At 39.3% G+C, this 23269-nt stretch overlaps 1 long non-coding RNA gene across 1 annotated transcript in view; it reads right to left on the reverse strand.

Annotated features, from left to right (window-relative positions):
- Window positions 1-770: 770 nt before the first annotated feature.
- Window positions 771-23269, reverse strand: part of LOC102556604 (uncharacterized) — a 107291-nt gene continuing 84792 nt past the window's right edge. The window contains exon 3 of the long non-coding RNA XR_010052532.1: window positions 771-1066. This is a non-coding gene — a long non-coding RNA (uncharacterized LOC102556604). The remainder of the gene's footprint in view (window positions 1067-23269) is intronic.

Genomic DNA, 23269 nt, shown 5'->3' on the forward strand with positions numbered 1-23269 from the left:
ATGTTACAAATTATAATTGAAATAAAATTTCAACATTAAACTGTAAATGTTTACCATATACACAGCAGATAAACTGTTGATCTAGTTAATATGTGAATAACTCATAAATTTTACACTGTTAGCCTGCAAAAGATAGATATTAACATTCACATATAAGAAATTCTTCAAAATTAAAACTATATTGAGGCCTGATTCATTGACTTATGATTCTGTTGTTTACTTATTTTTATCCTGTATAAATGGGCAAAGACATCACAAATATCACAGGATTCTAGATGTGTCTGATGAACCATATGCATGTGAATCTTAAGACAAAAGCTCCTACCTATTTTACAGATGGTTATTTAATTAGAATTAATTCAATATACGACAGGAATGGAACATTTTTTTAAAATAATGTCTAAAGTAAAATGTAATAAGTATATACTACTGTGTGCTTAGATAACTAAATCTACTTATCAGAACAGCATCTAAAGGGAGTTGCTAAGACCTTGACCCATACTATAGTTGACAGCTTAAGTTCAAACACTGAAGCAGAGGCCATACTCGATTTTTCACTTTATTTCCAGGACTAATTTCGTTTCTCATGTTTACTCACTCACATGTACTTAAGTATTCAAAATCCTCTTCTCTCTAAAGCACACAAGAAAATGATTCCTCAGACCTTCAATATAGACTAATATACATATGTAAATATTTATAAACATTGGAATGATGAGCTGTAATAGGCATCGACTAACTTAATTTATGGAATATAGTTTCCTTAAAATGAGTACCTTCCAGTCAGGAGGAGGTGGAATTGTGATGATACCCGTAGAAGAATTCAAAGAAGTGCACGTACAAATAGCAACACATCAACGTTCCTTTAATCTCACAGACTGGGTTGGGAGGATCGCTCATTTAAAAAAAAAAAGTTAGGTAATCAAACTGTTCTAGTTAGCTTTCTGTTGCTAGAATAAAACACTCACATAAAGCAGGCTAGGATTTTTTTTTAAAGGGTTTATTTTGATTTACAGGTTATAATCCATCATCAGGGGAAGCCAAGGCAAAAGTTCAAGGCAGGAACCTGGAGGCAAAAAGGGAAGCAGAGATCATGGAGGGATATTATCAGCTTACTCAGCTTATTTTCTTTCTTTCTTTTTTTTTTCTTTATTAACTTGAGTATTTCTTATTTACATTTCGATTGTTATTCCCATTCCCGGTTTCTGGGCCAACATCCCCCTAACCCCTCTCCTTCCCCTTCTATATGGGTGTTCCCCTCCCCATCCTCCCCCCATTGCCGCCCTCCCCCCAACAGTCTAGTTCACTGGGGGTTCAGTCTTAGCAGGACCCAGGGCTTCCCCTTCCACTGGTGCTCTTACTAGGATATTCATTGCTACCTATGAGGTCAGAGTCCAGGGTCAGTCCATGTATAGTCTTTAGGTAGTGGCTTAGTCCCTGGAAGCTCTGGTTGCTTGGCATTGTTGTACATATGGGGTCTCGAGCCCCTTCAAGCTCTTCCAGTTCTTTCTCTGATTCCTTCAACAGGGGTCCCGTTCTCAGTTCAGTGGTTTGCTGCTGGCATTCACCTCTGTATTTGCTGTATTCTGGCTGTGTCTCTCAGGAAAGATCTACATCCGGTTCAGCTTATTTTCTTATAAAACTTACGACACCCCTCCTCCCCCAATGTGCAACACTACCCACAGTGCTCTGGGTCTTCCAACAGCAGTCATGAATAAGAAAATGTCCTTAGTCCAATCCGAAGGAAGGAAGCTACTCTATTGACTTTCTCTCTTCCAAGACCTGTTTTGATTTGTATTCGCCTGGTAAAAACTAACCAATACATAGACCTGGGATCAAACCCAGATTTGAAACTATATCAGACTTTTCTAAAAGTTTAGACAAGTTGTCTGAAACTTATCCATACCCAAATATTTAATAAAAACATAATAGTTGCCTTCATCATTTTGTTAGAGATTTTGTGTGGAAGAAAGGGAAGACGCTATCAAGATCTGCTCAACAACAAATGTTTTTGTTCATTTCTTTTTAAAGGGTCTGGTGACCAAGAGGGGAGTCTAAAAGTAGGAAATGATAGGTGATCAGTCTAAGAAAGCAACCTTCTTTTTCTTGTCTCTCTGGTTCGACAATTCATACCACCTTAACAGGAATGGTTCTTTTTTGTACTCAGTCTGCTAAATTCTTCCAGAAAATAACACCCACAAAAACAAAGCTTCTCATGACATCAGCAACCTGAGCATTCCTGGGTCCAGCGAAGTTGACACGTAAAATTAACCAGTACAGAATTGAAGGTGTAAGTCTTCATAGCCAATTAAACCTGATCCCCAATCATCACCTTGTCACAAACCATACTGAGGGTGATGGGTGAGTCACCTTGGTTTATCAACCAAAGCTGAGCACTGCCATGTCTTGTTAATATCAAGGGACATTGTAAATTGAAAAAAAAAAAAACAACCTGGAAATTTCAGCATTTGTTCTGCCTGGAAACACAGTAGAGAATTCCCTAACAAGATCACAGACACTATTGATAATTGTGAAGCCTTCTCATTTAGGGCAGAAAAATGAAAAGAAACTTCACACATGGCTATTATCAATATTTGCTTTGAAAATCTAAAAGAAAAGTAAAAATATAAGATTTAAAGAAACTGATTGGCCAGTTTGTTGTTTTGTATATATTGGATGGAAAAAAGCCTCACAACTAGAGTTGGAACATGAAGCTTCATGTTCTGTTCTTTGACCAGGGACTGTCTAGGAGAAAGTTCTTTTTATTTATTGAAATTTTTTACATTATAAATGTTATCCCCTTTCCAGGTTTCCCCTCCAGAAACCTACTATCCCACCCCTCCCCTCAGCTTCTATAAGGGTACTCCCTTCCACCTCCCCACCCTGACATTCCCCTATACTGGGTCATCAAGCCTTGACAGGACCAAGGGCCTCTCCCTCCCACTGATGCCCAACAAGGCCATCCTCTCTTATATATTGGAATGGACCCATAGGTCTATCTCTGTGCTCTCTTGGGATGGCGGTTTAGTCCCTGGGAGCTCTGGGGTGTTTGTGGGTCTGGCTAGTTGATATTGTTGTTGTTCTTGTGGGATTGCAGACCCCTTCAGCTACTTCAGTCCTTTCACTGATGAGCAGGCCCAAAAGCCCAGAATACCAAGAATACAATTCACAAACCACATAAAGGTGAAGAAGAAGGAAGACCAAAGTGTGGATGCTTCAGACAGTTTTAGAAGGGGGAACGAAAATATTCACAGGATGAAATATGGAGACAATGTGTGGAGTACAGACTGAAGGAAAGGCCATCCAGAAACTGCCCAATCTAGGGGATCCATCCTGTACAAAGATACCAAACCCAGACAATATTGCAGATGCCAAGAAATGCATGCTGACAGGAACCTGATATAGCTGTCTCCTGAGACGCTTTGCCGGAGCTTGACAAACACAGAGGTAGATGCCACAGCCAACGATTGGACTAAGAACGGGGTCCTCAGTGGACGTCTATTACAGCAGATGAAGCAAATACACAACCAGAAAAGGTGCCCACAAATATTCAAATGTGAAGCTTGATGAGAAACAACGACAACAACAAAATACTTAAAATATAACTGTCAGGTGTCTCGGTTTTTTCTAAACCTTCCACAGCAGAGATGAGTCAATAGTTACAGAGAACTTTTCCATGACAAACAAGTCTAGATATTTCCTTCAGGGTGTGAAGGAACCAGAAATATAACACCAAGGTTGGGCTTCTAATTAGAGGCCCTGAGCAGTCTGAAGAGGTCTCTCTATTGCTGTGCTCAGAAGTACTGAATCCATTCTAAGGATCTACTTGTGAGACCTTCTAACTGCTCTTAGTTCCACAGATAAGAGTTCCTGCCCACAAGACATACTTACTTCATCCCCTTTGGAGCTTCCCTAGAAGCTAACCTTCATATGTGCTGGTCTGCTCAATATAGTTTCAGATACTTTGTTTCACTCTTTTTCCATTTGGAGCAATAATGAGGTGAAAATTAGATCATATGTCACTTGGGTCATTCCATTTAATTCTTTTTAATATTTTTCTTATTCATTTGTTTTCTGTTTACTTCATATAATTATGTTTGAGATACTTTTCCCCAAACCACTATTAAGCTTATTAACTGTTTCCCTTCAGTGGATTTATCATTTCATGTAGCTTACTTCTCATTGCTAGAATACCAGCCTGATCCTTATTGTATAATTTTCCTCCGGAAAGGTGCTCTTTTTTTCCCATTATGAGCCATCATTCCTTACATCTCTGTTGAATGACTGTAATGTCTGGTTCATCTTTGGATGTGTTTTCTTCACTGCCTTTGTCTTGGTTTTGTACATCACAGTCAGGGTACACTGTGGCATCTGCCTGATACAATGTTAGGCTTTATCTCCACAGGTAGGTAATTGTGCCACTGACCTGTGCTTTGATATTTGCAGGTTTGTTTCCACTTCATTATACAATGCATTTTCTTTATTTCTCCTTAGTTCTAAGATTGAGAATGCTAAGCTGACGCCATGACAGGCTTCAAATTGGTAGTTCAAGAGATGAGGCCTAAATTTCTGTTTCCAAGAAGTGGGTAAGTCCAGGCCTCACAAGCTGCCCCACCACCTGGGCTGAGGCAAGGACAATGGGTCAGCAGGAGTTTCTAAACTTCCTCAGCAAGTTTCCAGCTCCCAGACTCCTGTAATAGTTCTGGAATGACCCTAGAATTGGAATAAGATGAAGATCACCTACTCCAAAAATTCCCTTAAATCTGGCCTGAGATCTCAGTTGGTTGTCTCTCTATCTTGGTAATGGGAGACCCCACCACACTAGATTTCTGAAGAATATGACACTCTTTGTGTTTAGATATTGTTTGAGTCCAGGGTATCATTCTTATGTGAATCATAGACCCTTATATTATGTCACTAATAGGCAGCACAGTCCTTATTTTCAACTCAGTCATGGTGGCTTCCCAATGTAATGGTTGAAGCTCCCAATCTCATCACTTTAGTCGGCCAGCACTACATGCCCTTCAATAGTTTGGCTTATCAGGAAACTCTACATCTGGCAGTGTCTTCATGGAACTTCAAACAATCCATGCATAATCAAAGTTCTAGACAAAAACTATGTAAGTCTCACTTCCCAGCCTGGAGTTCCCTCAACACTTCTTGAGTGCCATAGCCTTCCATTTTTCCCCTGTGCAACCCTCTAGCTCTCGAGTTTCCTATCCATCAATCTGTCAAGCACGGTCTCTTTCCTTGGAATTGACTTCTCTGCAACTCTTCAATGAGATAACCTTGGTCAATGTGGTCTTCCACCTAGTGATCCCCCATTATGAAGGATCTCAGAGGCATGGTACCTGTTATCAAATGTGTGAATATAATTGTCTCATATTATGTCTGATATAAAACCCTGATCCACAGACAGGTACATTAATTATTTCATTAGAACTGCATGTTAGAGGTCCCCATTTCCCTTGTACATATGGACTCTTCTTTACATATGACTAAATAAGTTTTCTTTAAAACTTGTAGAAAGATTAATAATTTTGAAAAGCAATGTTACGTTATTGACAGTAATAATTCCACAATAAATTATCAAATTCTAAAAATGCCACTCATCCTATTTGTCACACAAGTGAAATTTTCATTATTAACAAGAAATTTTGGAATTTATGAGGCCAGTACTCTACCCATTTTAATGGTGAGAGAAATAAAATAGAACGAATTGGCCATCAAACTCTCATTCACAACTCTATACTCAGGAAGAAAACTAGGGCTGTTCATCCTCATAGTTTCCACTATACTGTCATTCAAGACTACTGAAATTGAGAAAGAACACCACAGTTATTAGCACTCAGAAAAGAAGTTTTAGGAAGAAATTTTTGTGAAAGTCATAGAACAGAATCATAACATTAATTAATATTACAAGCAGAACAAAATGAGAAGAAAACAAGTGTTCCCAGGAATACCCACAGTTAAGAGTACCCAGGAAAAATAAAATAAGCTTAGCAATTCATGCATAGGAGAGGAAAATTAATGACTATAAATAACTAAAAGTTGAAATGAATGTATTATTTGGTCTTTGAAGGAAGAAACAGGAAACACAAATCCTTAAAATTGGATGCTAGTGAAGAACTGGTGTGAGATTTCCTGCTTATGAAATATTTGTAAGTCAGCAAGGGACTGCTCTACAGTTATTTAAAATTCTTAGGGGATTAACTACCACCCTGCGGATTAAGGCAGCTTTGGAAAAAGTCAGTCATTTCTGACAGGATCTTGGGAGAAAAATGAGCCGTAAGTCATGAAGAGGCTCTGAGCCCTACAACCAAATGGCAAACTGACTGACCTGGGGGAGACCATTTCTCCTCTTGGGTCTTCTGTTCTTCCACAAGGCCAACAAGGTCCCTAACTTAATAACATTTGAAATATTTTCTAAATCTATGTGGTTACCCTGACTTTGGAAACTTTGAGATAAGTTCAATATGAATTAAATCAACCAGGTATGTATTATTACCTAAATTACTTCCATTATATTAAATTTTGTTATGACTTACTGTTTTAAATGTGTCTCCTCAAATTCATACATGAGTGGTATTTGAAGGTGGGACCTTGATAGATCACTGAGTCATATGAAAACTATCCTTATAGGTATTAAGATCTATCCATTAATAGGTAATTAATAGGTAAACAAACTAATTGTTTATCAATAGCTTTGCCATACAAGAGCTCCCAAGTTTGCTCTTTGTGCTCTTATCAGATTTTAGCTCCATGTTTTTGGACTTCTCTGTCTCCAGAACACCTATTAAAAGCCCCCTTATTTTTCAATTGCAACAGATAAGGACACAAATGAATTATTAACAATGAACTTTTTTGGGCCTTAAAGCAACCACATAGCTAATTTACAGATAGCTGGTAATAGGTTCACAATACCAATGGTCCTCATTGAAAAATACCTTTAATTATTCTTGATTGAAGTTTTAACCATGGTCATTATGATCAAAAGTAAGACAAGTAGCAATAGAAAATAATCTTTATAGAAAATAAGGGAAATCCGGGGCTGGGGATTTAGCTCAGTGGTAGAGCGCTTGCCTAGCAAGCGCAAGGCCCTGGGTTCAGTCCCCAGCTCCGAAAAATAGAAAAGGAGAAAAGAAAATAAGGGAAATCCTAAGCAAGACCAAATATAGGATGGTGTAAAGGAATTTTAATCCATTATATGGCTTCTTTGACAAGGGATCATAACCAAAGACCGTCTAGTCTATGTAATCAGGCTGGAATGCAGACACTCCGTGGATTACAGTATGATCTGGGTGGAATTCTGCCACATCCTCAGTACTCACCTTTAATTTCACACAATGTTCATAAGGTTAGTTTGTAGAAGGAACCAGCCATGTTTGCAAGTGAGGTCTAATAGAGAGTCAGACAAAGTGACAGAATGAGATAAAGATTGGACAGAATGAATCAGAGATAGGGCATGCCCAGCTCTTAGGAGAAAAGCTAGTTAAGAGCACCACAGGGAGAGAAAGTCAGCCGAGCAGTTCAGGTGAATGGAACTGAGTCGGCTGCGTTCAGTCTGAAGTCAGTGCAGTGGGTGTACAATCAGAGTTTATGCAATAAGTGCTGCGCTGTTGGGTTGAGTTCGTTCCTGAGTAAAGTGCAGTTTAGTGCAGGGCAGCAGAGGCAGCTAAATCCAGGGAAGAAGAAGGAGACAGAAGACTAGATCCAATTGCTAGAGTTAGCTTTACATCAAGCAGAGCAATTCAGTGAGAAATTGAGAGGAGCCAGATTGAATCCTTCAGTTTGGACAGGAGTGTGAGGCAGAACGGGTGAGTTGAGATAGCCCGCCAGAGTTCAGAAAGAACTAGAAAGGGTGAGCTCATTCAGCAGGAAGCCTCTGGCATGGCAATTACATCTGCCAAATAAAAGGATTGGACTCTCAGTCATCATCAGTTTGCTTTCTAAAAGGTGTGTGCCTCTGCGTGTGCGTGTATGCGTGCGCGTGCGCGTGTGTGTGTGTGCGTGTGTGCGTGCGCGTGTGTACGTGTGTGCGTGTGTGCGTGCGTGTGCGTGTGTGCGTGCGTGTGTGTGTTATTCTTTTACATGTGAGAGCCACATTGCTTCAGTCAAATTATTCTGTGGAACTTCAGAAGCTGCATTTCACAGGTAGATTGTCATGGCAGTGCAGAAATTCCTGAAATAGTAAACATTCAGTAACAGTGTGCCTTTGCCTGCTTTTTTTATTAGCATGAAAATATCAATATTACATTGTCTATAATTTTGTTTTCTTGCCAAATATCTTTTGAATTACAGCAGAAATAAGAACCGGAGACATGAATGATAGCAATGCACTTAATTCAGATAATTATAAAATATTTATAAATTGTCAATGAATGAACAGATATCTATATATCTATATTTCTAAATATCTATATATCCATATATCTACATATCTATATATGTAAACAAAATCTAGGAGTATAACAGACAGTAGCAGACTTGGCACAAATTTTTCTCTTTTATTGAAACATGTATGAAAATTTGAACATATTAAAACTTTCTTAAATAACTTACCAAATTATAGCCATGAAGACAAACTTGTCATTTGTGTGTGTGAAGGAACATTTGTACATGGTAAACGATCTTGGTTGCTATTTCTTATATGCTGTCCACCTTGCTTTATTTGTTGTTTCCTTTTAAAGTCAGTTGCTACATTTATTTATGTATGTGCACTTGTGTCATGGCAGGGTGAATATGTGCCACAGCAAATCAGTCTCAGCACGTGTGCCATAGTGCACATGTCACAGCATATGTGTAAAAGTCAGAGAACGACTTTCTTTTTCTTTTCTTTTTTTTTTTTTTTTCGGAGCTGGGGACCGAACCCAGGGCCTTGCGGTTGCTAGGCAAGCGCTCTACCACTGAGCTAAATCCCCAACCCCCAGAGAACGACTTTCAGGGAGTCAGTTTTCTCTTTTCACAATGTGGCCTTCAGAGATCAAGCACAGGCTGTCTGGCTCGGCCTGAAGTAGCTTCTCCAGGCATTTTGTGGCATCTTCCCTTCCTTTCTGTTAGGTTCCTGGAGTAGGCCTGCACAGCCAGTGAAGGCAGGGAGGGGGCTTCTTTTCTTGTTTCCCTATCCTGAGTGCTAGGATTACAAATCATAACGGCTTTCTTGTTTTCTTCCTTTTTCTTTTCTGTAAATGAAATTTTCATGGATTGAACTCAGGTTATTCAATGCTTGGAAAACAAACATTTTACTTACTAATTCTTCTCCCTCCACCCTATGTTTCTATTTCTTTTGATTTAAAAATTTAGAAGAAAGCTGTGTTGCTCATTTAGATTTAATTTTCACTTTTTTATAATAGGTCCATGCCTTGAAGGAAATCTTAATAGCAAAGTGCAACCATAACAGAGGAAAGTAGCATCCTTGGGGTGAAGGAATATCCTTTGAGAATGAGAAGTAGCATTCCAGAGGATGCATCTTTAATTAGATTTATAGGAAAAACTGGAAAAAGTGTGGTCCATAGAAGCAGGAAGCTCAGTTCAGCTTGGAACCCAGTCCTGAACTAAGTGCTTAGAAATATCAAAAGAGACGGGGGGGAGTTCTTTTTTTATTTCCTGAAGGAAGTTTAATTCAAGATTAAAAACTTAATAGTGCTCACTTCAAAAAGCCATGTGGAGTTGCTGACATGTTGCAATGTATTAAGAGATGTCAATTGAATGGTTTCAACGGAAAACAACACCCAACAAAAGCTCATTAGCTTTTAGAAAGATTGTGACAGACCAGAAAGGATGGAGAGAGTGAAGGATACATAAGGCATTGGTAAATGAAAGTTTTCACTGAAATGTTGTGGGGAATGGGTGTGCTCTTTCTGCGTGAGTTCCTTCTGTGTGACCTGGCAAGCTGTGCACACCTGTGTACATCATCTGTGCACACCACCTGTGCATACCACCTGTACACACCACCTGTGCATACCACCTGTACACACCACCAGCCATAATCTGCAGATTCCAGACCATCCTGAACGGCCATCTCCATCACCTTCACCTCATTGCTTGAGCCTGTACTGGGCCTTGTTGGACCTCTACTGCCTCCTCAGATCTCTGATTCCTTCTTCTCCTTTGAGTTCAGGCTAGACCACTTCTATCTCCTGAACTCCAGTTTCCAAATCAGGCATTGGAGTGTTAAAGTTGTGACGTTGAACCCCACCAAAGTTGGCCAAGTAAATTTTAGAAATATCCTTATTGCAAAAGACATAGATATACACACAGACATCTCCTTCAGTACCAAAAATTTTGTGAAATGTGACCATTTTTCTCAAATGCAATGATCTTGCAAAAGCTCTAACTTGCTATTCAAAATGTTCACAGCTACTCTACTTTGGGCTTCAAAACATCCATAGAAGGTTCTTTCCTTTTGTCTCTCCCTTTGAACACTAGTTAGAATATTTAATTTGATATTCTACATACCTCATTGTAGCAAACTTTTTTTCTATATCTCTTTTTCAATCCCAAAGAAAGTTTAAGTCTATAGAGAGAAAATTTTTTTCTGCTCAGCACACATAAAAGATATTCAAGAAATGTAAATAAAGTGAAAACCAGTCCTATAATAAAGGATCTCGTGAGTCAAGGACTCATGTTTTACCAGCTTGCTTTATTTATTTAATTTTTTAAATATGAATCTCACCATGTAGTTCAGTTTGGCCTTAGATTTTATAATCTTTGCATCTCTTCCTCCCTCGTGCTGAGGCCATAGACCTGCATCACTGTACATCGCTGTAAAATATTGATGAAGAGTTTGTGTGGTTCATTCAGGAAACCACAAACAGGCAGATGCTAGAATATCCAAGCTAAGTTAAGGAAAGAATGTATTTAGGCTAAATAGGCATTCCCCATGTGTGCAGTGAGCAAGACTCACTTTACATTTGCCTAGGCTGGTCACCTTTCACCTGGAAAAAGCTTAGAATACAGGCCTGATACTTCTTTAAGAGCATACCCTAATGACTTCATTTTCTTCTGCTAAGGTTTCTACCACCCCCCAAGAGCAGTACTGCTAGGTGACAGAAGTCTAACACAAGGGTCGTTGAAGTATACTCCACCATGAAATAGCAGGAGCTCTGCTGCACGAACAATACCATAATACTGAATAATATTGTCAAAAGCAAAGATGAATGCACACTCTCACAAAAGTCTTCAGCAGAAAGGGACGCTCGACTGAAGATCTTCCTTTAACCCAAGTCCTATTTCTACAGGATCATAAAGGATAACTTTGTATTCATTTTAGCCACAGTCTTGGTGATTCTTTTCCTTTGTAAAATCCACGGGAAATAGATGAGGCAACTCCCATGAGCGAATGAGAGAGGCCAGGAAGTCAAACACCTTCTCTATGAGGTGGGTCAGTGGCTGCTTCCTGAAGAGCACTGGTAGAATCCAACTCACACGAGATTCGGTTTCAGACAAAACTATTCAGAACATTTGGGAAAATCTTTGGAGATTCTTGGAAACCATATTTTTATGTTACCTGTTGTTAAACAGAAAACCTATAGACTGAACATAAATTACAACATAGATTTCGAATCCAATTCTTGCTGTTCTTGTAGATTTTTTCTTTAGCTATTTTTATTTCTGGAAAGATTTGTGAAAAGAAAATCCAAACATGAAATAGGCAGTGTGATAGGCAGTTTGTTAAGAGGTACTCCCCAAGTGATAATAATAAAAATAAATGAATAAAAACCTTGATTAAGTACTTTGTCTTCAGAGGATGTGCAGGTAAACTTCAAAAACTGCCAAGGGGGAATTCTAAAGACCCTACTTAATATGTCATGTAATTTGAGATTATTATTTTTCCTCATTAGAAGAAAGCATTAGTGTGTTAAAGAAAGAATAATGTTCCTAAATGTGGTGGCTCATTCCTACAATTCATGTGTGATAATTTGAATGAGAAATAGGCTCACATATTCGGCCTTGTTCCATGATGGCGGTGCTTTATGGACCTTTAGAAGGTACAAAATTCTCTGCCTTGCAAGAGAAAGCATATCGCTGTGGTTGTGCTTTGGAGCTTTATGCTTTTTTATAAGGCCATATCACTCTGAACATAGGCAATTTTTTTTCTGAGAGATTAGTCTTGCCCCACTCTTGGTTCACCCTCTAGCTGCATAGTATTCATGGTTAAGATGTGATCTCTTGGTTTCCCGTCCTGCTGTCATGCCTCCCTTCCATTAGGGACTTTCCCTATAGAACTTTAAGCTCAATAAATGTTTATTTCCATAAGTCGATTTTGATCATGATGTTTTACCTCAAAAAAAAGTAACTAAGGTATCCATTTCCATAGACTGAAGGAAGAGGAGTTCCATGAGTTCACATGAGTTCACATGGGCTACCTAGCATTTTGATGCCAGACTTGACTAAATGGCAAGATGTTAGCTTAAGAAAAAAAATGGAGGTCGAACTCCACTGCCCCTGCGTGGGATACGACCCCAGTGCAAATTACAGCAAGGACGGTCTTACGGTTATTGTCCTGGGAAATCAATCCTTAAGAGTTCTGAGTCAATCTCTCCCTCCCTGCCTCCAGCTCACTGCTCCCAAACCCCATGGGAGAGAGAGCTCACTGCCCGGACAGGTGGGCACTCCTGAGACTGCAGAGCGGGACAGACCACCAACAATGCCCACCCCTGCCCACATCCCTGGCCCAAGAGGAAACTGTATACGGCCTCTGGGTTCCCATAGATGAGGGCCCAGGAGCAGCAGGTCTGCTGCATCTGAGACACCCCCGGAACCTGAAGGCACCGACCGGATAAACAGTTTTCTGCACCTAAACCCCGTGGGAGGGAGAGCTAAACCTTCAGAAAGGCAGACACACCTGGGAAACCAGAAAAGACTACAATCTGCCCACATCTCTGACTCCAAAAGAAAACACCAAACGCCATCTGGGACTCTGGTGAACAGGGGCTCCCAGAAAGGGCAGCGCCAGTCCTCCTGGTTGCTGCCCCCTCGGAGAGCTCATAAGCAACACCCCACGAGCAAACTTGAGCCTTGAGACCACAGGTAAGACCAACTTTTCTGCTGCAAGCGACCTGCCCGGTGAACTCAGGGCACAAGCCCACAGAAACAGCTGAAGACCTGTAGATAGGAAAAACTACAGGCCCGAAAGCAGAACACTCTGTCCCCATAACTGGCTGAAAGAAAACAGGAAAACAGGTCTACAGCACTCCTGACACACAGGCTTATAGGACAGTCTAGCCACTGTTAGAAACAGCAGAACAAAGTAACACTAGAGATAATCTGATGGCGAGAGGCAAGCACAGGAACCCAAGCAACAGAAACCAAGACTACATGGCATCATTGGAGCACAATTCTCCCACCAAAGCAAACACAGAATATCCAAACACACCAGAAAAGCAAGATCTAGTTTCAAAATCATATTTGATCATGATGCTGGAGGACTTCAAGAAAGACATGAACACACTTAGGGAAACACAGGAAAACATAAATAAAAAAGTAGAAGCCTACAGAGAGAAATCACAAAAATCCCTGAAAGAATTCCAGGAAAACACAATCAAACAGTTGATGGAATTAAAAATGGAAATAGAAGCAATCAAGAAAGAACACATGGAAACAACCCTGGATATAGAAAACCAAAGGAACAGACAAGGAGCTGTAGATACAAGCAAAACCAACAGAATACAAGAGATAGAAGAGAGAATCTCAGGAGCAGAAGATTCCATAGAAATCATCAACTCAACTCTCAAAGATAATGTAAAGCAGAAAAAGCTACTGGTCCAAAACATAGAGGAAATCCAGGACTCAATGAGAAGATCAAACCTAAGGATAATAGGTATAGAAGAGAGTGAAGACTCCCAGCTCAAAGGACAAGTAAATATCTTCAACAAAATCATAGAAGAAAACTTCCCCAACATAAAGAAAGAGATGCCCATAAGCATACAAGAAGCCTACAAAACTCCAAATAGATTGGATCAGAAAAGAAACACCTCCCGTCACATAATAGTCGAAACACCAAATGCACAAAATAAAGAAAGAATATTAAAAGCAGTAAGGGAAAAAGGTCAAGTAACATATAAAAGCAGACCTATCAGAATCACACCAGACTTTTCACCAGAGACTATGAAAACCAGAAGATCCTGGAAAGATGTCATACAGACCCTAAGAAAATATAAATGCCAGCCCAGGTTACTGTATCCTGCAAAACTCTCAATTAACATAGATAGAGAAACCAAGATATTCCATGACAAAACCAAATTTACACAATATCTTTCTACAAATCCAGTGCTACAAAGGATAATAAATGGTAAAGCCCAACATAAGGAGGCAAGCTACACCCTAGAAAAAGCAAGAAACTAATCGTCTTGGCAACAAAACAAAGAGAAGAAAAGCACACAAACATAACCTCACATCCAAATATGAATTTAAAGGAAGCAATAATCAATATTCCTTAATATCTCTCAACATCAATGGTCTCAACTCCCCAATAAAAAGACATAGATTAACAAACTGAATACGCAATGAGGACCCTGCATTCTGCTGCCTACAGAAAACACACCTCAGAGACAAAGACAGACACTACCTCAGAGTGAAAGGCTGGAAAACAACTTTCCGAGAATATGGTCAGAAGAAGCAAGCTGGAGTAGCCATTCTAATATCAAATAAAATCAATTTTCAACTAAAAGTCATCAAAAAAGATAAGGAAGGACACTTCATATTCATCAAAGGAAAAATCCACCAAGATGAACTCTCAATCCTAAATATCTATGCCCCAAATACAAGGGCACCTACATACGTAAAAGAAACCTTATTAAAGCTCAAAACACACATTGACCTCACACAATAATAGTGGGAGACTTCAACACCCCACTCTCATCAATGGACAGATAATGGAAACAGAAATTAAACAGTGATGTCGACAGACTAAGAGAAGTCATGAGCCAAATGGACTTAACGGATATTTATAGAACATTCTATCCTAAAGCAAAAGGATATACCTTCTTCTCAGCTCCTCATGGTACTTTCTCCAAAATTGACCATATAATTGGTCAAAAAACGGGCCTCAACAGGTACAGAAAGATAGAGATAATCCCATGCGTGCTATCGGACCACCACGGCCTAAAACTGGTCTTCAATAACAATAAGGGAAGAATGCCCACATATACGTGGAAATTGAACAATGCTCTACTCAATGATAACCTGGTCAAGGAAGAAATAAAGAAAGAAATTAAAAACTTTTTAGAATTTAATGAAAATGAAGATACAACATACCCAAACTTATGGGACACAATGAAAGCTGTGCTAAGAGGAAAACTCATAGCTCTGAGTGCCTGCAGAAAGAAACAGGAGAGAGCATATATCAGCAGCTTGCCAGCACGCCTAAAAGCTCTAGAACAAAAAGAAGCAAATAAACCCAGGAGGAGTAGAAGGCAGGAAATAATCAAACTCAGAGCTGAAATCAGCCAAGTAGAAACAAAAAGGACCATAGAAAGAATCAACGGAACCAAAAATAGATTCTTTGAGAAAATCAACAAGATAGATAAACCCTTAGCCAGACTAATGAGAGGACACAGAGAGTGTGTCCAAATTAACAAAATCAGAAATGAAAAGGGAGACATAACTACAGATTCAGAGGAAATTCAAAAAATCATCAGATCTCACTATAAAAGCCTATATTCAACAAAACTTGAAAATCTGGAGGAAATGGACAATTTCCTAAACAGATACCAGGTACCGAAGTTAAATTAGGAACAGATAAACCAGTTAAACAAGCCCATAACTCCTAAGGAAATAGAAGCAGTCATTAAAGGTCTCCCAACCAAAAAGAGCCCAAGTCCAGACGGGTTTAGTGCAGAATTCTATCAGACCTTCATAGAAGACCTCATACCAATACTACCCAAACTATTCCACAAAATTGAAACAGATGGATCACTACCGAATTCCTTCTATGAAGCCATAATTACTCTTATAGCTAAACCACACAAAGACCCAAAAAAGAAAGAGAGCTTCAGACCAATTTCCCTTATGAATATCGACGCAAAAATACTCAACAAAATTCTGGCAAACCGAATTCAAGAGCACATCAAAACAATCATCCACCATGATCAAGTAGGCTTCATCCCAGGCATGCAGGGATAGTTTAATATACAGAAAAACATCAACGTGATCCATTATATTAACAAACTGAAAGAACAAAACCATATGATCATTTCATTAGATGCTGAGAAAGCATTTGACAAAATTCAACACCCCTTCATGATAAAAGTCCTGGAAAGAATAGGAATTCAAGGCCCATACCTAAACATAATAAAAGCTATATACAGCAAAGCAGTTGCTAACATTAAACTAAATGGAGAGAAACTTGAAGCAATCCCACTAAAATCAGGGATTGTCTAGACAAGGCTGCCCACTCTCTCCCTATTTATTCAATATAGTTCTTGAAGTTCTAGCCACAGCAATCAGACAACAAAAGGAGATCAAAGGGATACAGATTGGAAAAGAAGAAGTCAAAATATCACTATTTGCAGATGATGTGAGAGTATATTTAAGTGATCCCAAAAGTTCCACCAGAGAACTACTAAAGCTGATAAACAACTTCAGCAAAGTGGCTGGGTATAAAATTAACTCAAATAAATCAGTAGCCTTCCTCTACACAAAAGAGAAACAAGCCGAGAAAGAAATTAGGGAAATGACACCCTTCATAATAGACCCAAATAATATAAAGTACCTCGGTGTGACTTTAACCAAGCAAGTAAAAGATCTGTACAATAAGAACTTCAAGACTCTGAAGAAAGAAATTGAATAAGACCTCAGAAGATGGAAAGAACTCCCATGCTCATGGATTGGCAGGATTAATATACTAAAAATGGCCATTTTAACCAAAAGCGATCTACAGATTCAATGCAATCCTCATCAAAATACCAATCCAATTCTTCAAAGAGTTAGACAGAACAATTTGCAAATTCATCTGGAATAACAAAAAACCCAGGATAGCTAAAACTATTCTCAACAATAGAAGGACTTCAGGGGGAATCACTATCCCTGAACTCAAGCAGTATTACAGAGCAATAGTGATAAAAACTGCATGGTATTGGTACAGAGACAGACAGATAGACCAATGGAACAGAATTGAAGACCCAGAAATGAACCCACACACCTATGGGCACTTGATTTTTGACAAAGGAGCCAAAACCATCCAATGGAAAAAAGATAGCATTTTCAGAAAATGGTGCTGGTTCAACTGGAGGTCAACCTGTAGAAAAATGCAAATCGATCCATGCTTATCACCCTGTACAAAGCTTAAATCCAAGTGGATCAAGGACCTCCACATCAAATCAGATCCACTCAAACTAATAGAAGAAAAACTAGGGCAGCATCTCGAACACATGGGCACTGGAAAAAAATTTCCTGAACAAAACACCAATGACTTATGCTCTAAGATCAAGAATCGACAAATGGGATCTCATAAAACTGCAAAGCTTCTGTAAGGCAAAGGACACTGTGGTTAGGACAAAACAGCCACCAACAAATTGGGAAAAGACCTTTACCAATCCTACAACAGATAGAGGGTTTATATCCAAAATATACAAAGAACTCAAGAAGTTAGACCGCAGGGAGACAAATAACCCTATTAAAAATGGGGTTCAGAGCTAAACAAAGAATTCATAGCTGAGGAATGCCGAATGACTGAGAAACACCTAAAGAAATGTTCAACATCTTTAGTCATAAGGGAAATGCAAATCAAAACAACCCTGAGATTTCACCTCACATGCTGGCGAGGATGTGGAGAAAGAGGAACACTCCTCCATTGTTGGTGGGATTGCAGACTGGAAAACCATTCTGGAAATCAGTCTGGAGGTTCCTCAGAAAATTGGACATTGAACTGCCTGAGGATCCAGCTATACCTCTCTTGGGCATATACCCACAAGATGCCCCAACATATAAAAAAGACATGTGCTCCACTATGTTCATCGCAGCCTTATTTATAATAGCCAGAAGCTGGAAAGAACCCAGATGCCCTTCAACAGAGGAATGGATACAGAAAATGTGGTACATCTACACAATGGAATATTACTCAGCTATCAAAAACAATGACTTTATGAAATTCGTAGGCAAATGGTTGGAACTGGAAAACATCATCCTGAGTGAGCTAACCCAATCACAGAAAGACATACATGGTATGCATTCATTGATAAGTGGCTATTAACCCAAATGCTTGAATTACCCTAGATGCATAGAACAAATGAAACTCAAGACGGATGATCAAAATGTGAATGCTTCACTCCTTCTTTAAAAGGGGAACAAGAATACCCTTGGCAGGGAATAGAGAGGCAAAGATTAAAACAGAGACAGAAGGAACACCCATTCAGAGTCTGCCCCACATGTGGCCCATACATATACAGCCACCCAATTAGACAAGATGGATGAAGCAAAGAAGTGCAGGCCGACAGGAGTCAGATGTAGATCTTTCCTGAGAGACACAGCCATAATACAGCAAATACAGAGGCGAATGCCAGCAGCAAACCACTGAACTGAGAATAGGACCCCCGTTGAAGAAAGAACTACAAGAGCTTGAAGGGGCTCGAGACCCCATATGAACAAAAATGCCAAGCAACCAGAGCTTCCAGGGACTAAGCCACTACCTAAAGACTATACATGGACTGACCCTGGACTCTGACCTCATAGGTAGCAATGAATATCCTAGTAAGAGCACCAGTGGAAGGGGAAGCCCTTGGTCCTGCTAAGACTGAACCCCCAGTGAACGTGATTGTTGGGGGGAGGGCGGCAATCGGGGGGGGAAGATGGGGAAGGGAACACCCATAAAGAAGGGGAGCGAGAGAGGTTAGGGGGATGTTGGCCCGGAAACCGGGAAAGGGAATAACACTCAAAATGTAAATAAGGAATACTTAAGTTAATAAAAAAAGTAATAAAAAAAGAATAAAAATGGAGAAAAGTAAAGAAGAAACAAAAGAAAGATGAGGGAATTCAGGAAGAAGGGAGATAGGGGGAGGAAATGAAGGAAGGAATTGGATAAGAAGAGGAAAAGAGAGAATAAACAAAATGAGTACCAATTAAAAATATGATAACATTGTTGATGTAGGATCTGGATAGGTGTAGGCTATGCACTTAGCACTTACCACACTCAGAAATTAAAGGGTTCCAAAACTACAGTAAATCATTGTGTGCGGTAGCACAGCATCCAAAGCCCCCCAAAATGCAGTGTATTAGCTAAAAATGTGGAATATGAAGTTGATATTAGAAAACACATAGATATGAAAAGAAGCTTACATAAAACAAGGAAAAAAAACCAAGCAGAATGGTATCCCAAGCCCTTGGATAGTAGAGACAGAGATTGGGATTTTTGAATAACCTTGATTTCATAATGAGTTTGAGGATGGCCCCAACTACATGAGACCTTGTTTAAGAAAAACCATTTCAGAAATCAAGATTCCAACAAGGACTATGAAAGCAAATGAATAATACCCAAGACTATACCTGATGCAAAAATCACAGGAAACCATTTTTAAAATAAAACTTTCAATCAAGGAAAATAGGAGGAGAAGCCCTTGGTTCTGTGAAGGCTTGTTTCCACAGTGTAGAGGAATGCTAGGGTGTTGAGGTAGAAGATTGTGGGTGGGAGTGGAAGCATCTTCATAAACTCAGGGGGAGGGAGGAGAGAATGGGAGAGGGAAGAAAATGATAATATTTGAAATATAAATGCATAAAATATCCAATAAAAATTTTTTCAAAAGGAGAAAAATAGTCAAAATGATAGAAGTGACAGATCTAGAAGAGAAAAACAATGCATGAATAAATTATAGACCTGTAAAGTCAATTGAGAAGAATTAAATAGGATGCTTAATAAAAATAAAAAATTTAACATTTTCAAAAACAAAAGATAATTAAACTTGAACATTTGAAATGTTCAACACATCTTCAAACAAGACTATTGGCCTTTAAAATGAATAAAATGAGATCAGAACACTTTATATTTTCAAAAAACAAAAAGCGTTATATGGGAAATCAAATTGACCTCAGGATTTCTAAAGGCAACCTGCATAAAATGAAATTTAGTTATCCTAATAGGAAAAGCTTTGTAAAGAAAATAAATATGCCCAACCACCTGGTAGAAAAGTGTTCACAAAATAGGAAAGGCTGGCTAGGGTCATGACTTGGGATAAAATGCTTGTCCCAAAAGCTTAAGGCTCAGAGTTCAAATCCCTAGCATTCAACAAAAGCTAAACAAACAAACCAACCTGCGACCAATCCCAGAGGTGGGGATGGGAATAGAAGAGATTCCTAAAATAAGCTGGGTGGCTGGGCTCGAGGTGTTGGTGCACTCTGGGTTCACCATAAGTCTCTGGCTCAGTAACAGCAGAGAACAACCTCAAGTGACAACAACACCCGACCACCCAATCTCAAGTTTTACCTTCCACATACATGTGTGCATATGGGGGCAGGAACCTGTACACATAAATGTGAGCACCATGTACATGTACATCCTGCACAAATGAGCATTTATGTAAAGAAAGAAAAAAGTCTAGTTTGCCTTTTGAAGTAGGTTTTGAAGAAGAATTGTACAGAAATGTAAGAAAATGGAAAAGAGCCTCGGGAGCAATGAAAGATGACATTGAAATATGATTTCTTCCTGAACCCTTTCATTGTTAAAAATTCAAGTTTGTCTGCATATCCTATTGGCAAAACTATAAGAAAGCAGATTTCTCTCACATTGCCCCTAGGTGTGCGAAAGGCTATGAGTCTAAAGGAGGGGGACTTGGCCACATTTAGTAAGATTGGATATGCAGTTCTTCTCTAATCCAACAATGTTACTATCGGAACTAGGGATCATAGAGACAGCTGCCATGTCTATGAAAAAGACACATGCACAAATCTATTTACTGGAACACTATTTAAAGTAACAAAAGAGCTGAAGAGTTTAATATATGGTACTATTACATAGATATAAAGTGGTGTTCATAGAACCACCCCCAATGCAGAAGAGCAGGTAGAAAGAATATATTTAGGAATCTACTGATTTTCTAAGAAAATGACAAATTTTTGTAATTGTGGTATCAAATAAAACTTTAACTAAGGGTGTGAAATAGAAGAGGAGCTTGGGCATATACCCAAAAGATGCCCCAACATATAAAAAAGACACGTGCTCCACTATGTTCATTGCAGCCTTATTTATAATAGCCAGAAGCTGGAAAGAACCCAGATGCCCTTCAACAGAGGAATGGATACAGAAAATGTGGTACATCTACACAATGGAATATTACTCAGCTATCAAAAACAATGACTTTATGAAATTCGTAGGCAAATGGTTGGAACTGGAAAACATCATCCTGAGTGAGCTAACCCAATCACAGAAAGACATACATGGTATGCACTCATTGATAATTGGCTATTAGCCCAAATGCTTGAATTACCCTAGATGCCTAGAACAAATGAAACTCAAGACGGATGATCAAAATGTGAATGCTTCACTCCTTCTTTAAAAGGGGAACAAGAATACCCTTGGCAGGGAAGAGAGAGGCAAAGATTAAAACAGAGACTGAAGGAACACCCATTCAGAGTCTGCCCCACATGTGGCCCATACATATATAGCCACCCAATTAGACAAGATGGATGAAGCAAAGAAGTGCAGACCGACAGGAGCCGGATGTAGATCGCTCCTGAGAGACACAGCCAGAATACAGCAAATACAGAGGCGAATGCCAGCAGCAAACCACTGAACTGAGAATAGGACCCCCGTTGAAGGAATCAGAGAAAGAACTGGAAGAGCTTGAAGGGGCTCGAGACCCCATATGTACAACAATGCCAAGCAACCAGAGCTTCCAGGGACTAAGCCCCTACCCAAAGACTATACATGGACTGACCCTGGACTCTGACCTTATAGGTAGCAATGCATATCCTAGTAAGAGCACCAGTGGAAGGGGAAGCCCTGGGTCCTGCTAAGACTGAACCCCCAGTGAACTAGACTGGTGAGGGGAGGGCGGCAATGGGGGGAGGGTTGGGAGGGGAACACCCATAAGGAAGGGGAGGGGGGAGGGGGATGTTTGCCCGGATACCGGGAAAGGGAATAACACTCGAAATGTATATAAGAAATACTCAAGTTAATAAAAAAAAAAAAGAAATAGAAAAGGAGGAGGAAAAGCAGGAGGAGGAGGAGGAAAATCCAGAAGGAAATGCACCCAAGGAACTGTGGAAGATAGGAAAGATAGCTCAGTGGGTAAAGTGCTTTTGCTCAAGTCTGAAGACCTAAGTTCAAATCCCTGGAACCATATAAAAGCAAGCAACTGATGCTTATGTGTAGTAGAAATATTTGGGGTAGGAGACAGAGACAGACAAGTGTCAGGGACTTGATGGTAAATCTATATATTTAATGAGTAAACACAAATTTCAGAGAAAGACTTTGCCTCAAAAAATACAGTAGAGGGCAACAGAAAAAGACACCTAATATTGACTTTTAATCTGCACGTAAATATGCAAGGACACACACACACACACACACACACACACACACACACTACATCAAATGCAGAAGAATGAACACATTCCCATTTATATCAAACAACAACCCTTTTAGAAAGCTCTAGTATAGCTGGCTTTTTAAAAAAAGTCTAACATCTGTTCTATTTTCTTTTTTTTTTTTTTTTTGGTTCTTTTTTTCGGAGCTGGGGACCGAAACCAGGGCCTTGCGCTTCCTAGGTAAGCGCTCTACCACTGAGCTAAATCCCCAGCCCCCTGTTCTATTTTCAAATTGAATTGAATCTCAGAATAACCAAGTAGTTTTTAAGAAGTGGTTTTTCTTTGAGACATGTTGCATATAAGTTACAAATGAGTAATGATGTGCTTCTAATATTAATATATTACAGCTTTAGTTCAATAATTGGTGAAACTAGCATCCAATGATTTATGACCAGCATCTAGAATATCAAGTTATCAAACAGTACACAAATGAAATCACGTCAGCTATGAAGCAGTCAGGACACAAAGCTGAGCCTTGCCTTAACTGAAGGTCCATTGTGTAAGCTCAAATTGAAAAGAAATACAGGGGTTGGGGATTTAGCTCAGTGGTAGAGTGCTTGCTTAGGAAGCGCAAGGCCCTGGGTTCGGTCCCCAGCTCCAAAAAAAAGAAAAGAAAAGAAAAAACAAAAGAAAAGAAATACAGAGAGAAGAGGATGTGATAATGCCTTCTATATAGACGAAATCATTAAAATTCACACTGTGAGAGTCCATGAGTAAATGCAGATTTTTATATTAAACAGAAAAACCAAAA

This window comes from Rattus norvegicus, chromosome 6 (genome assembly GCF_036323735.1).
Source record: "Rattus norvegicus strain BN/NHsdMcwi chromosome 6, GRCr8, whole genome shotgun sequence".
NCBI lineage: Eukaryota > Metazoa > Chordata > Mammalia > Rodentia > Muridae > Rattus > Rattus norvegicus.